Source organism: Pteropus medius, unplaced genomic scaffold (genome assembly GCF_902729225.1).
Source record: "Pteropus medius unplaced genomic scaffold, Ma_sr-lr_union100, whole genome shotgun sequence".
Lineage (NCBI taxonomy): Eukaryota > Metazoa > Chordata > Mammalia > Chiroptera > Pteropodidae > Pteropus > Pteropus medius.
This window is the reverse complement of record NW_024352784.1, coordinates 14,320,644-14,336,204: the sequence shown is the minus strand read 5'-3', so window position 1 is coordinate 14,336,204 and position 15,561 is coordinate 14,320,644. Positions and strand designations below refer to the sequence as shown.

Below are 15,561 nucleotides of genomic sequence, written 5' to 3'. Positions count from 1 at the left end.
CTCTCTGAGAAGATGAAATTTGGTAATTTGATCAGAAACATTAGTGACTTGAGGAAAGAGCATTTCAGTTTGAAGGAAGAGCAAGTACATAGCCCATGATGGGGAGTCTGCATAGCTTGTAAGGAGGACAGCAAGTAGATTACTACAGCTGGAAGAGATCAGGGAAGGGAAATGGTGGTAGGAAATGAGGTCACAGTATGGTGGGAGAGAGTGGTCTACAATTCCTACAGAGCCCTTTAGCCATGGTAAGGACTGTGGAAGGTTCTCAGCAGTGGAATGACAAGATAGGTTTTAAATTTTAAGATAATCACTTTGACTGCTAGTTGGAAAATGGACTACAGGAGGACACAGTTAGAAGCATGGAGGCTAATTCCAAGGGGAAAGATGATTGTGGCTTGACTAGATCATAGTGGTAGAGGTGAAAGAAGTGGTAAGATTCTAAAAGATTTCAAAAACAGAGTTGGCTAAATTCCTTGACGGTCTGAATGTGGGGTACGAGCAAACACAAGAATTTACAAATTATTGAAATATTGTCAGTTTAAGCAAATGGAAAGATAAAATGTCCATTTACTGAAGTGAGGAACACTTTGGGTTTCAGGAGAGGCAGTAAGTGTTGATAGAGAAAATATCCAAAAACTGAATATGTTTTATTTCTGCATAACCGATAGTACAGAAAATTTCTATAGAAGAAAAATTCATTTCTCCTCCTAATAAAAATACCTTCTAATATTGTCTCATTTTTAGAGTATGCATAAAGATAACGCATTTAACTCATGTATACATAAACTTTGCTATTAAAGTTAGTCTATGCAAATGACAAAAATAACTAGTATGATTCAATCTATAGTTACTGAATCTTTCCACATCTGCAAGGTTATATGCTATGTACGATATAAAACAAAGCCAGGGGAGACAGAGAAAAAAGAATTTGTAGCATTATATCAAAAACCTTAATCGCTTCTCAGTCTTTTGGCTACGATCAAGTGTAAAAAAACAGCAAATATACAACTCCCAAATTCCAAATTCCACTTGGAATTTAAGACTATGTACAAGAAAGTATAAAGAAGCTTAATGTTATTACTAGAATAATATTCTTGGTCAGATGTCAATGTGAGGAACTCACAAAGACAAAAAAAATTTTCAAGTAGAAGTGTAATGCTAGTAATAGTAAAAGAAACAATTTTGCCTACAAAGATTCTTTATCTTATGCTTAATTTCTGTGAAATTACTTCAATTACTTCAATGAGATACTTTTATCTCTACTACATTATACCAGCAGATGTCACTAGTAAACCATTTTTGGAAGAATCTGAGCTCTTTGATGTGTTTGCTGTATCAAATATTTTGTTGTATGTTTTCCCTTAAAAATATATTTATAGGCATTCAAACTGCTGCTAATTTTAATCAAATTGCATTAACTTCCCCGATGTAATTATAGCAATATTAGACTTTTAATAATAGGTGATTTCCTGTTCTGTAAGGGGTTAGAATTTGTCACACCACAAGAATACCTTTTGGTCAAATTGGTGGTTTTTTCTTTTTCTTCTTTTTTATTTTAACTGAGGTAACATTGATTAATAATATTATATAAATATCAGATGTATAACATTATAATGTTGTATCTGTATATTCTACTGTGTGCTCATCACCAAAAATCTAGTTTTCTTCTGTTACCATATATTTGACCCCCTTTACCCAATTCACCCTCCTCCCCACCCCACTTCCTCTCTGGTAACCATCATTCTGTTATCTCTGTCTATGAGTTTGTTTTTGTTATTCCTTTGTTACTTTTTGATTTATATTCCACATACAAGTGAAATCATATGGCTATAGAAAGTGGTCAAAAGATGTAACTCAAAACAGTTGTTAGTAAGCTATCTATTGAAGTAAAATGGGTGAAGAGGCATGAAAAAAGAATATAACTTCTTACTCTCTATATTATATATCATTTTTAAATCTTTACAACTATATATTTATATATTATTTGTATAGTTTAATTAAAAACATCAATAGAACATTTAGGAACAGATTAAACAGTATAAAAGGTATTCGTCTTTATTTCACCAACATAATGGCAGAGAATGTAAAACTCAAACAAGGCAACTTTACTAATTAATACTGCTGTAAAGTTGTGACAGAAGGCATAAAATTGCTAACTAAAATAAACAGTTTAGGCTAGAATTTTTTGAAACTATGATCCCAATAAACATGGATAATTAGGTGATTACAATCATTTAAAAAATTCATTAAGTATAAATTTCAGAAATCTTTTGTATTTTTTTGCTCACTGAATTGGTTAGAAGGAAACTCAAATATTGGTTAAATGTTACGTCATCTATCTTTCTTCACTCAACAATCATTTTTTGAGCACCTAATGTACAGAAGACACTGTGCTGCCAATCACTTGAGGAATGCAAAGATAAATTATATACTATATCGGACCATAAAAAAATATACAAGGTGTCTGCAAAGTTATCTGTATGTCAAATAAATGAAAATAACCTTAACTAGAAGTTCTAGCAACAATTTCCTGTATTAGTTAGTGCTTTCTAGGAGCTTAATTACTCTGTACTTCAAATTTCTTTAGTCCAGCATCTACTTAAATGATTTGAGAAAGGTAGTATATGCAAAGTCACAATTAAAGATGCTAAAAGACTGCCAAAAAAAAAATAAAAATGGATTTAAAAGCGCACAATGATAATTCTTAAAATATTCTATTCCATTGATTATATCAATCATCTAAGTAACTCAGTATCAAAAATAAAAGTTGCATTCTTATGTGAACAAAACTATTTAAAAAAGAAAATATCTTAAAGTTCAAGTATACTGGGAGTAAGAAAAGAATGATATATAAACTTAATTATATATTATAGCTACAGATAATGCTAAATCTTCAAAAGTTTGATTTGTCTAATTATCTAATAATCATTGGTATTAAAACCTAAATATGTGGTGTGAACACAAATAGAAATTTTAAGTTGAAAGTTAAAAAAGAACCAGAATGACTCAAATTTTGACTCACAGTTATCTTCATTTTAAAGAAAACTTGTGCAACGTTATACAGTTTCTTCTTACTGTAAAGTTAAATTTCTTTTATTTATAAAAACCCACATAAAATAATAAACCACTTTTCCTAATCCATTTTCAAGTGCAGAAGTTCACCTTAATACTCAGTTACAATTTAGTAATTAAAACTTGATCAATATTAGCTAGATTTTGATTGATACTTGTTTATCATAAGATATCAAAAAAGATTGACATGAGATTAATTTCAGACATTTTTGTTTTGTTTTTAAAAAATCTTCGGTGTCCTAATCACATATGTATACTCCAATAGGTTAAATCAATCATTTCAATTTACTACTCAGAACTTGAGGTGTGTAAAGAAAATAAATTACATCGTTTACATACATACAATATGTTTTCCTCTTAAGATGACTGTTGTTTGAATAATAAACTTAAAGAGTTCAGTTTCAGCTTGCATATGGCACTTAATAAGAGAAAACAAAATAACTAATGTTAAATTCCTATTTTAAGAAAATACAAAAATCTGAAGTTGGTATAGCAGTAAATTAAGAAATTTGAGGAAGATTATTTTGTTAGCTTCATGAATACATTATACAGCTTCAAAATAAATTTCAATTGGATTCCTTTAAATACTGACTTCTCCCAGTGCATTAAAAATACTACTTTTGATTCTGATAAATATTTTACAATAATTTTTTTCATACAAAACAGAATACGGCTCTCAAGAACCTAAAGAAAAGTTGCTGAAGCGGGCACAGTTATGGGTAATCAAGTCTGATTGTAAATCCCCAGATGATTATTGTGTACTTTTTTCTGGTGTGTCCTAAATATAAATTGGAAACATTTCGATTCAAACTTACAGTAACAACTCCAATAAAATCAGGTTTCTCCTTAAATTTAGACAGGCTGGCAACTGTTTTTGCTTTAAAATACAAACTAGAAGGTCATGCTCCAAGCTGTCTTCAATTGCTAAGGAAACAAGAATCACATTCAAATTGTTTCTAAGAGAAATGTTAATTAGAATGAATATCCCTCTCAAAAAGAATTGGTGATATCAATATTAGTCAAACTTTTAAATACTTGTAAAAGAAGATTTTAGTTCTATTGGACCTAAACCGAAAGGCTTATTTGCAGTTCCTGAGGAAATGTCATGTGTTTAAACTTCACAAATTAACTATAGGTAAAAAAAACAAATTTAAGATCAAAATGGTGTTTTATATAAATCCAAGAAAAAACTTAGCAACTTTTTAAGGTCATGCATTGCTATGAACAAATATTATACATATTAAAATTATAACCACAATACTGAACTAGCATATTTTTAAAGACCTCAAGACTAGCATATATTTTCATTTTTTCCCCTCCTATAATGGTTGTGAAAAAGATTAAAACAAATGTTTTCAATTATATAGAATCCTTGAATCAACATTAATTTATTTTCAAATGCATGTTAGTATCTATATCATTAAAATAATATGGCAACTGGCTTTCATATTGAACAAAATGAGCAACTATTTAAAACTATAACATCAGGCTATACTTTTTCATAAATTGATACTTATTTAATATCAAAGGTTAAATCTAAAATAAATAAAATATTCACCTCCAGGTAATGGAGCAAAAACAACATTTTGGAACCTTTTGGAAAATTATTGTTTTCTTAGTAACAGGACTACAGAGTATCTTAATTCTAAAAGGAAAACATTCATTTCAAAAACTTCATTTTACTTCACTCACCTCAAAGATGATGAACTTGTGGTATGTACAATACAAATTGGCAAGTTAACACATATCGGAATCTTGCTGGACTATAGATGGTATTAGAAAAATGGAATATTGGAGCTAAAGTAACCTGAGATTATTATATTTTACAGATTAAGAAACCAAGGCTCAGGGAGGTTAAGTGATCTACGGGAAAACAGACTTTGGTCCCACCTATCTTCATACAACAGTAAAATCATTTTATATCCTAACCTAACTCTGAGACTGCTGAGGTCTCACTGTGAAGAAGAAATACTACAGAGAAGTAGGGGGATCTTGGACTGTAGAAGAGAACCCACAAATCACCTGAATGAAGAGAGAGAGCAAAGCTCTTCCAACTGATATTATGCAAAGACTTTACAAAGGACATAAGAGCATGGATAGTTTTAAAGGAACCAATTTCCAGTTTCTCACTTCCACATGTCCTATCTAAACAGGATTTGCCTGAAAGTGTACTTTGGTCAGGAACCCATGCTGGTTTTTCTTATCCACCTCCTCTTCACGACAGCTACTTTTTCACATCAGTCTCTCCACAATTTCCTGGACAATCATAAGGCCTACCCTTGGTGTTAATTTGCCACTTTTAGCAATCTAAATTCCAAAAGCCCCTCAATTGCATGTGTGAATACAAAAAACTGAAGTTTCATTGTGTCTCCTATTACATATCAGGCAAGAAATTGGACTTCTGAAAGAAGAGATCATTTTATGAGATTATTTCCCTCTTCTCTCTCTCTCAGTAGTAAACTGAATCATTAGTTACTTTCAGACACATTTAACACTTTCTCAACTGTTTCATTTTGGTCATCCTGGTCCTTCTATATGCAATGCCCTCTTTAACTGCCCTTCTTTTTAGAGAGATTTCCTACCTAGTCTATCAAGAATGGCAATTTCTCCCACAATTAAATGTTACTGTTTCTTTCTCAAACTCTTTGTTCTTTGTAGATTGGAGGCAGGGTGGGGGGTGATTTGACTCTGGCTAATATGATAGTGATTTCCATAGTTATCTAATTTACTTCATCAAATTTAGGGTTTCTTATGGCATTTTGTGTTTCATGCTCCAAAAATCAAAGGAGCAATTTACAAAGTTTAGTTCTTTAATAATGAGGTTGGAAATATTCTGCATTTTATTGTTATAGCATTTATTAAATAATTAAGGTATCCAGGAATATAAATTAACAGGCTGTATCCATCTGGAAAGACTAGGCCAGTGATTCTCCAAGTGTGGTTGGTCCCTGGAGCAGCATCAACATCAGATGATAACTTGTTCAAAATACAAATTCTTGGTCCCTACTTTAGATCTGCTCAATTCGAGTGGGTCTCAACTATCTATACAATCTACGTTTTAACGAAATCTCCATCTGATTCCAATGCATGCTCAAGTTTGAGAACCACTGGGCTAGGTTATGCTGCAGGAATAAAATTTCAGTGGCCTTCAGTAATAAAACTTTATTCCTTGCTCACGCTATGTCAAACAAGAGTTGGCTATGGCTCAACTACATGTTTTTATTTGGGACCTTAGGGTTATGGAGAAGTGTCTATTCAGATCTGTTGATTATGAGAGAAGAGAAAAAATGAAAATATAGGACTCTAGGTTATGACTCAAAGCTTCTACTCAAAAGTAAACATAAATCATTTCCACTCATATTTCATTAGCCAAAGCAAATCTAAGGCCAGGCGTGATGTCATTAGGGCAAGGAAGTATAACGCTTCCCCAGAGAGAAGAAGCAAAGGTTTGTGAACAATAACACAGTCTACATACGGGCCAAGTATATTATTGTTGAAGATCAATCGCATTTGTTTATTATATTTAAGGAAATTCAAAGCATAATTTCCTTTTTCCTCCCAAATCCTACCATCATTTAGTCTTTTTCATAATAACTTCAATATTTCACTTTAAGTATGATAATTAAAAACTTTTCTAGTACTGGCTTCAGAAATAGGCTTGTCCTACAACATATTAATATTTTACATATATGCATAAACATGTGTGTATAGTCTGAGTTTTTCCTAATTACTAAAGCATTCAGGAATTTCACATTGTTCAATTATGTATCCCAAGTGCCTACATCAGTGCATAGCACATAAGTCACTCCATAAACATGTTGAAAGAAATAATTTTTTATCTGTGTAGTAACTGAAAACACCATTTTATAGCAATTATATTTCCAATTGGGTGCCAAGTTTCTTGAATTCATTTTTTTAACAGCAATTCTAGGTTGGTTTTTTTTTTTTAATATTCTGTTTCTAAAGAAATTTATTTTTTAATCAGCTACCTCAATATTTATTAACAATTTCAGTGATCATCCTTTTATTTCCACCTTGGATTTTACTGAGTACTGTTCTTGAGCTGGCTCACATGCATGTGGTCAGCTGGGGCCTGGGGTGGCTCTTTGCAAAGCTGTGGTACAAGCTAAGGAAGCCAGGCAGGTCAGGGCCCCTTCAGCCTTCTCAAGCCCTGGGCCAAGTCCTCATCAATCCAGTTTCTCCAGCACGATTAGGAACATTAACAGAGAAACATCTCATGGGTGCATATATGGGCACCCACACTCTTTGCTTCAGATGCATCATCCTCCACCCCCAATTCAACTCCTGACTTATTACAGGAGACCTTTTCACCAGAACTTTTCTTGCAGGAAAGCTGACTTGGAAACATGGGGCGGGGAGAGAATAAGAGGGACTCCAGCAAGCAGATTCACTTGTCTGGGTGCCTACAGTAAAGAACCCTTGAGGCAGGTACCGTGAACCTTGAAGAAACCATGCACTACAGGTCCTCCCATCTCAAGGAACTAAAAGCAAGGAACAGAAGCAAAATGAAACCCCTGTCATCCTACCAACCTTCTAGCAGTTTCTAGATAATGATCTAAGGAAATAAGCTTATATTTCTAATTAGAGGATGATCTGGAGAACATACACTATCAACAAGGGCCACCTTGCAGGAGGAGCAGGGAAGGTGAGAGACTCCTAGGCACTGAATGCAAACAGTTTGGGGAGTTCTAACCTCTTTTCACCCTTCATTTTGCTATGCTCACCATTCAGCTCTAATAGCAAGAGTGAGGAATCAGATTCTCTTGGGGAGTACAGGGAGGCAAAGAGACCAGTCACTAGGGCCTTGTTGCATGCAAAGGGTCCAGTGCAGAAGGCACCTACCCTGTGACATCTGCTCTGGCATAACCAGGCAAGGTGGAGCTAAAGGAGTAGACAGTTCCTGCCTACTGTCCTTATTCAGAGGTTTTGCATAGCCCAACCACACAAGTGCCCAGAAGAGTGGACAGCTTGAGTGGCAAGGATAAGGTCAGGCCTCTACCACAGCTCAGGAATGAACTCAGCCTAAATGATGGTGTCAGGGCCTAGCAGGTCCTCCTCTAGGCCAGGGAAGTTAATGTCCAGCAGGATCTTGCTCAGGCTATCATTCATTGTATCCAGAACCAGGCCTTCTGTCAGGGAATGGTTGGCTCAAAGGCCAGCAACCTGTGGCTAAGGGGAGCCTGACTTGGGGTAGACTGGCTTGTAGATATACATACATATCTAAAGTGTAACAGCCACAGCGGAGGTCAAAGGGCTCAGAATTGAGGCACTCTTGGAGTGAGTCAAAGAACAGGAGACTTTTCAGTGTGAGTGGTACTGAGATCTGTCACCCCCAGGGAGTCAGACAGGGGGCCAAAGGCACCCTGTAGGCTTCATACTGGGCTGAAATCTAGCTCCCCAACTTGGGCTGGGGTGTGACCTCCAGGATTCGGGAGTCAAGGAGAGGGCAGATTTGCTCAGGGCGAAGGAGATGGGCAGCATCTCCTAAATGGGTGTCTTAAAAGGTCCTCCCTTCCCTGGGAGCAGCCAAGCTGGGAGGCAGGCGCAGAGGACTCTGAGGGGAGAACAAGCTCTGTGGCTCATCGTGAAGTCCCAGGGCCTTCTGAGAAGAGCAGCTCAGGCTAATCCATACAGGGAGGATGTAGGTGCTGCTTCCTTTAAGATGGGCTCATCTCCCTCCTCTCCCTTCATTTAATCACAAGCATTTCAGAGACACACTGGGCTGGAGACTTCTTGGACTTCTTGGGTCTCTGGAGTCGGAGAGTGAGACGAGTCCCCCCAGGAGAAAGACGGCTTCTCTAACAGACAGGCACCATGAGGGCCACTATTCCAAGGGCAGGCTCTCTTCTTTGATGGGCCTCCCTAAGTGTGGTTTCCTCCCTGGGCTAGATTTCTTCCTCCTTGCTGGACTGAACTGGAAACAGAGGAGACAGCCCTTCTCTGAAGAGTTTTTCCTTCTTCGCTAGTTCTGCAGTGGGCAGAGGGGTTGTGCCATCATCAGCCAGCAGTACCTTAGGGACAATACGGGCTCGCTTGCTATGGTGGTCAAGCTCTGAGCTCATGAGTGAAACTGTCAGGGGCAATGACACCTTTACCGAGGGCTGCAACACCAGTGGCTGCTTCATTGAAAACTGGATGGGCATAGGTACAAGCCGACCTGGGGTAGCAGTGGCTTTACCTTCCACTGTGTACCCAGTGAGAGTTCAGTTCTGATGATCACATTCCAGCAGAGCTCAGGATTGGGTCATTCCTGCTGTAATTCCAAGTGCTTGGGTGACTGTGGAGACCATGGGTCCAGCAGCTTAAACAACTGGTCCAAGGCCAAGTAGCGATTGGCACTGAGTTAAATAGTCCAAAAGGAGACCTTGCAGATGTCTCTTGAACAAACATAGAAAGAAAGGTATGGCAAATGGAATTTTTCCAGCCTGGCTCAGTCATATGCTTAAAACAGGAGAAGGGGTCCTCAATCCAAGTATAGATGTCTTTCAAGGTCATGTGTTTCCTCTCAGCGCTGTTGATGGTAAACTGTATCATGGCTGTGTAAGAGTATCGGGGCTGCTCAGACACAGTCCTGCCAGAATGTTGATGCTCCAGCAGTTCTTCAAATTTACCCTGACTCTGCTCTAGGTGACAATTCTCCTTTCCTTTCATCTCTTGCTTGATGCTGCAGGAGCCCAGTTTATCAGAACTTATCTTTCCAAGCCACTGGATATTGGTCAAGCTATTGTGGAGAGTGCAGCCTGCCACCTGTACTCCATCTCTGCCAAAGAAGGGCTCCAGGTTATCTAGGAAGATTCACATATTTAGCTGTAGGCTTCATTCCCAAGGTCTCAGTAATCATTTCTGTCCTCTTGGGATCATCGCTGGTTCAGGCTTGAGGCTGAGGAAGGTAAGTGGTGTTTCCCCTACAGCTGATAAGGATGAATTTGCTGGGTCTACTGCCTCCACTCTTCTCCTTTGGCAGTCAATGCTGTGGCTATCGGAATCATTGGGGATGGCCACCACCTTGTGTTGTGGTTAATAATGGTGGGGTAGTTAATAATCTTGTTCCTAGCTAAAAACTTGTAAGAGTTGGACTCTGTCACCTCCTTTGAGGCCTGCATTTGACCAGGCTCTTGCTGGGCAGGGTGCCTCTAAGGCTCCTCTTCTGATGTTTCACCTGGGGCATTCTGAACAAGAAGGGGCAGCGTCCATCTTTGGAGAATCAGTGGCCGACAGGGGCCAGTTTTCATTATGAATCTCTGTTTTCCCTCTCCACTGAGAATCACAAGCATGGACCCTCCTGACTACAACTACCACTGCTGCTGGGCTGTGGCTCTTAGGGTAGGCTCTGGGCAACTCCAACCTGGGGGCCAAGCCAGGGTTCCAGACAGGGGCTCATGCCAGGCCAGCTGAATCCCTGGCAGTGTGGAAGGAGAACATCAACCTTGGGGATCCTGGAAGGGAAAGGGATCCCAGGCCAGTGATCATCTTAATATAATTTTCTATTGAATTTTTACACTGATTATTTGGTATAAATTTACCCTTAGACATAAATGTAAATAAAGAGGAGTCTAAATAGAAGTCTCTTTTCTTAATGAGGAGCTATTTTTTAATACCCCAAATGAAATATAACAATGACTGTAATATAAAACTATCAAATCCAGAAGGCAGTATTGGGAATGCATGTCTATCACTTTACTAGGAATTGTAATTGAGTAAATGAGTTGAGAGCATAAAGTTTGTAGGTAGGGGCATTATTCACATTCATTCATCATTCATTCACGCATTCAAGCAGTTAAATATTTTACATGTATTTACTACAAGTCAACTATATACCAGGCAGGTTGCCAAGTGCCTAGGATAGTCATTGTCTGTGTTCTTCAGGGGTTTACAATGCAGTAGGATATACAGGTAAGTGAAAAGTGCTAGTACAGTATACAAACTACTTTAACAGAAACTACACAGTGCTACAGGAATACAAAGGAGAGATGCCTAACCTTGGCTTGGTCATGTAAGGCTATCCAGAGAGTGGGGAAAAAAGATATTTAAGGAGATACATAAAGGAAGAAGCAGAAGAAGAAAGTTGGAAGTGGGGAGAGGAGACAATATATAAGACTTAGAAAAAAGAGGAACTGAAGGGGTTTAACGTGACTGGAGCATTGAGATTTAAAAAAAAAAAAAAAAAAAGTAGAGTGCGGAAAGACTGGCACAAGCCATACTATGCCAAAAATGAGTTTGAATTTTACATAAAAGGCAAAAGAATGACATTACTAGAAGAATAATATGACTAGAATTGTATATAACAGATATTCCAAGCATACCTTTCATGACCTACTACTGAATCCCATTTCATTATTTAAACTATAATGTCACTTAGAAATATTTAAATTTTTAAAATGTCAGCTTACAAACTGAATTCTGTTGAAAGCAACAGATATTAAAGCCATCTAAAAAATTATATTCTTCATTTTAAGATAATAGATTAAACTACACATCAACTTTAAGACCTTTTGATAATACGAATTAGTTTAAAATAGTACCTCTTTTCAAAAACATAACTAAAGAAAAAGTATCAAACTTGACACTATTAAATTCAAGTAAGTAATACTAGCTGTTATAATAAACAAGCCAAAAAAAAATCTCAGTGCTTTAACATAATAAAAATCTATTTCTTGCTTATCACTATCCAATAAGGAATTCCTCTAGGCCATTTCTGCTATAGAGAGTAACCTCATTTCCAGCAACCATAATGGTAGTTCTACATGTTGCTGTGTGTGTATATAATTAATAAAACACATCATTTATTTATTGTGGGAATAGGGAAGGATGATGAAAACCAAGAATACCAATAAGTCATATCAAATGCAATAGCTATACACATTTGTGTTATTAACACTATATCTAGAGAACTATGAAGCAATGGCTATTCATTTACACATTTATTCATTCGTTCTACAATTATTAACCACTGAGGCAGCAGAGTTAAAAGGAAGGGCTATGGAATCAGACAAGTCATTTAAATTCTGTGTATGTCCATCCATAAAATGCAAATAATTGCGCTAACTTCATATGAATATTACACTAAGTGCTCAATAAATGTCACCTATTTCTACTGCCTCTGCTACTGCTGCAACAAGCACAGTTACAAAGATAAAGGGATGGCAGTTATCATCTTCGGCATTGAGACTATAAAGAAAATGAATAGTCTCTATCCATATCAAGTCCATAGGCTTAAACCCTGAGGTGAAACAGTGAGCCAAACAGTGAGTGAAACAAACAGCAAGAGGAAGTATAGACAGTACCTGCCATGAAATTAACACCATTATCTAAAAAGGTCCAACATTACAGCCCTCCTTCCAAATATACAAATAGATATAATCATATGAGCACATCATTATTTACAAATCAAAAACAACAGTACATGCAACATAAACTTTCAAATTAAAAAAAAAACTGACCTGAACTGGAAATGAGCCCATCAACATGTGAATGCATAAGCAAAATGAAACTACAGGGGAATACTACTCAGCAATAAAAAAAAACTGCTGAGAGACTCAACAAAATGGATGAACCTCCAAAACATGTTCAGAAGAAGCCAGACACAAAGTGCATACTGTGTAATTCCATTTATATAAAATTCTAGAAAAAAAGGAAATCTAATCTATAGTGACAGAAAGCAGATTAGTGCTTGGTACCAGGGATGAGGATGGAGGCAGGAATTAATTGCAAAAGAACACAAGAGAACTTTTAGGAATAACAATTAAATTACTTGATGTCACAGAGCTTCAGTTTCCCCAAATGTAAAACTGAATAATATTATTTGCCACAAGAGGATTGTTATGGAAGTTAAAAGATATATATAGTCTGAAAGAGAGAAGGTACTCAGTAGGTTGTTATTGCCTTAGGGTTGGGTTCGTTTTCTTTCCTGAGGAGAGGGTAAAAGTACAGAGAGGGTTTGACCACCCTAACAAAGAGCTAGCTAACCACATGATCAAATGTTTGTAATGAAAGAGCTACAAAAATTTCAAAACTACTCAATGAGCATTAAATGTATAACCCTCTGGATTATACTTCTAAAATTACAAAATTGGCAAATCAGCTCCAGGGAGGGAATAAGTGATAAAGATAAATACAAAAGAACACCAAAAAAGATTCCGTGAGGGGACGGTGTGGAGGATAATGGTTTCCTGAAGTCCTTGTTCCTTCTATAGGAATTTGATGACCCTTACCAGCCTTACAACACTACTTTTGCAAATGTTTTTTGGGAGAATTGGGAAGGGTAGGGAAGAATAAGGGACTAGTTACAGGAATACTCTGATATATTTTGAAAACTTTAGAAAAAGTTGTGTTATTTTTCCCTCAAAGCTTTATTAAAAGTGAAATTCTACAACAGGTAGAAAACTAGAATGAAAAAGTTTTAATTTATCAGACTATTTGGGGAAACTCAGTTTTTTTGAATATATACATAAAACGGACAATAGATTTATATGCAAACAGTCATGCTTCCTTCAAAACAAAAACAAAGAAAACCCTATCTGACCAGCCTAAATGAGAAACAGGGAAGTATCAAAGGTCATCTGAACCTATAAGGCCCATATTCTTTCAAAGACAGCCATTAGTGTGGAAAATAGAGTTCAGTAAACTAAAGTCACCTAGAAGGTATTTCTTAGGTATCAATTATGTGACATTGATAATTTCAAAATGCAAGAGAAAGAAAAGACAGCTACTCTTACTTGAGCAATATTTCATCTACTTTTATCAGAGCCAACAACATTAATGACTTAGAATGTCTCGAAGTTATCATGAATTTCAACAGAAATGATCGGTTCACCTAAAACAGGTCAACAGATATAATTATAAAACCTCAAAAAGAAACTTCCGTTTCTGAGCCTTACTGTTCTAAGTATAAAATGAAAGGATTGAATTGAATGGTACTTAATATTCCTCACAACTTAAATATTTTGATACAAAATATTACCCACAATTTTGTATGATCTTCTCAAACCTGATACAGTCCCAATCTGATTCTAGGTTTCAATTAAAATCCTATAATTGAAACAATACTAAATTTGTATGAGATGGACTAGAACATTCAACTCTGGAGAACACTGATGATATATCCCCTTATATGTTCTAAGAAGAACATATAGTAATTAACATTTACTATATAATTAACATTCTACCCAAAGTAAAAGAATTTCTAATACAAATAAACACTAAATAATGGAATGTTAAAGATTATATTTTACCTTGACAGTAGCTTATCTACTTCTATTAGTGTATAATAATTCTATATGTGGAAATTATCTGAGTTCTGTTGAATTAAGCATAGCAAAGAATTAGAGTATATTTACAGAGTATGTTTATAGTACCATCTATATCTGTTATAAGCTGACTTTCTGCAATATGCTCTTGCTTTATTAGCTTAGAAAGGTGGAACATACACATGTAGTTTTTTACAGAAAAATATCTTAGAATATTTAAGGTATATATGATCTAATACTTAACAAGAAAATATCTTAGAACATTTAACAAGCCTACATTAAGAAATGTTTAAAAATACATAAAAGGAGCTAATGATATACATATGTACACACATACACATATATACATATACATACAAACATATTTCTTTTAGGATTATCTGTTCTTTTTTAAAGAAGGGCAAAAAATAATGGATGGATGCATTCTAAGTTATCCTATTGCATCTTAATTTCCTCAAATACCATACTAGGTGGTGTCCAGTCCTTGTAATTTTATATATTCCTTTGCATATGTAAATTTAAATGCTGCTGAGTCAAAATCAATATTATTATTTAGAAAGACAAAAACTAATTTTCTTTGCAGTGCTACACGATTAGGAGTCCCTGTAGAGCTGGGCAGTAGAGAAAAGTGGGTGGAAAACTTTAAAATCCAAACTAGCTTGTCTTTTCTCACTCTGAAACTCTAACTTGGTGAAAAATGTATTTTGTCTTCCAACAAGTTTATATGTGTGGGCTATATTTTATGTTTTCAGTATGCTGTCAAATACTACACAGAGCTTTTTTTTTTTTTTTTTGGCAACAGTGTATTAAAACTCAACATTCTTAAGAGTTAGTCCAGCGCCTAACATATGGTCAGTCACTCAACAGCCAAGTGACTCATAGGTAGACTTTGACCTCAAGAAACCTGTAATGGTTGCTAGTGTTTAAATATATGAAATTACTTTTGACTCCAAGCTACACCTTGTTCTTCACATCATTTTTGTAGAAAAAAAGGAAAGGGAATTGAAGCTTCAGAGGAAAAATTTCAAGAGGCTAAAAGAGAAGGGAGAGTCAAGTAAAAACACAAAAGACAACCACGTAACAGAGTAGAAGAAAATAACATTCTTGTATTTAGTTTGAAATATAATTACCCAATGTAATAGTAACACTTCACAAAAAAAGAAAAATTTTAAGGGGTCAAATATGTGTTGACAGAAAGAAATCTAACTATGGGAGGTAAATA

General features: G+C 35.8%; 1 protein-coding gene and 1 pseudogene across 7 annotated transcripts in view; both read right to left on the bottom strand.

The window, feature by feature from the left end:
- The window catches only part of TMEM135 (transmembrane protein 135), a 256,996-nt gene that overhangs the window by 27,466 nt on the left and 213,969 nt on the right, over positions 1 to 15,561 (bottom strand). The gene's annotated exons all lie outside the window — the stretch shown is intronic.
- LOC120590459 (forkhead box protein M1-like) lies at positions 5,641 to 15,540 on the bottom strand (annotated as a pseudogene).